This window comes from Echinops telfairi, unplaced genomic scaffold, assembly GCF_000313985.2.
Source record: "Echinops telfairi isolate 266 unplaced genomic scaffold, ASM31398v2 ScPeMD7_7417;HRSCAF=8455, whole genome shotgun sequence".
In the NCBI taxonomy this organism is placed as follows: Eukaryota; Metazoa; Chordata; class Mammalia; order Afrosoricida; family Tenrecidae; genus Echinops; species Echinops telfairi.
This window is the reverse complement of record NW_022111317.1, coordinates 35,075-36,527: the sequence shown is the minus strand read 5'-3', so window position 1 is coordinate 36,527 and position 1,453 is coordinate 35,075.

Sequence of the window (1,453 nt, the reverse complement as noted above, 5' to 3'; positions counted from 1 at the left end):
GGCGCGCGCGTGCGCACACACACACACACACACACACACACACACACACACACAGCTCACCGGGGTGTCAGACTCAGGTGATGCCTGGCAGGGCAGTTGGCTGTCCATGCCCACTCATACCCGCCCTGCACAATGTGGTCCCAGGGATGTCAGTCTTTCTCCCAAGGAGCGGCTGGTGGGTTTGAACCGCCTCCGGGCCTCCGGGGCAGGAGCGGCCGGCCGGCCCAGGAGGGGAGGGCTTCTGGGGCCGGCACTCTTCCGGGCGGAGAAAGCCTCGCCTGCCTCCCATGGAGCGGCTGGTGACTTCGAGCTGCCGACCCGGCTGCTTGGCAGCCATCTGGTAGCCTTGCTCCACCACCAGGGCTCCTGGAAATTTCCTGAACCCACAGCAACCCAGCACACTGCCATCGAGTGGACGCGGACTGGCAGCGACCCTGTGGGACGGGCTGAGGCTGCAACGCCCGGGGAGTGAGAGACCGGCTGGTGGTTTCCAACTGCAGACCCCGTGGTGAGCACCCCACGGTAGAGCCCAGGGACGCCCAGGGCCCTGCTGGCCTCCCGCTCGGGCAAAGTTCCCCCGACAACGGATGTGGTTGCTATGCGACGTTTCAAGTCCCTGGTGCTGGGCAGGGTGTGGGTGTGGGGTGGTGGGCTGACTGCGAGGAAGCGAGGAGACAGGGGAATGCGGGGCACTCCCACCAAACCCAAACTGCCGGGGCAAGAGGGACCCAAGGCTCCTCCTCCATTGCCACGGGGGTAGGGGAGGGGGGGGGCTGGAGGTGGGAATTGCGCCTGATCTGACCCCGCCATGCCGAGGCAAGGGGGGGGGGTGGGGGGCGGCGAAGGCCCTGGTGTCTCTGCAGAGGCCCAGGATGGGATGACCACAGCGGCCCTCCAAAGGTCACCCCAGGTTCCTGATAAGAAATCAACGTGGGTGTGTGGGTGTGACCATTCACTCCATGCCCCCGAAAGCTTCATGCAGCAGTGAGTGTTTGGACGGGGCATGTGCCCCAGAACAGGAACAGAGCCAAGGTGCCAGGAAGTCGCAGGTTCATACCACAGAGACGTGCCCAGGCAGCTTTACTTGGAAACCACCGGGTGCCCGCCGTCCTGGTGGCTCCCACCACGCCACAGCCACAAAAGGGCACGGACTCCTGACAACCCCGCCCCCTGCCACACAGACGGAGTCACCCCCACGTGGCTATGTCCAGAGAGAGAGCCGAGCCCACTGCTTTCACCCACAGGAGTCCACCGCCGTGGTTAGGCATCAGGTCGGATCCTACCCATGGCAACAACGGCGGGAAACTCCACAGGTCCTGTGCCATCCTCACCATCGCCCCATGTGCCAGCCCAGGGTTGCTGCCCCAGCGCCAATCCATCTCGTTGAGGCCTGCCTCTTGGGTGCCCTCCAGTCGGTCCCGGCCCATTGCGACCGTGTGCACCCCAGAGCGAA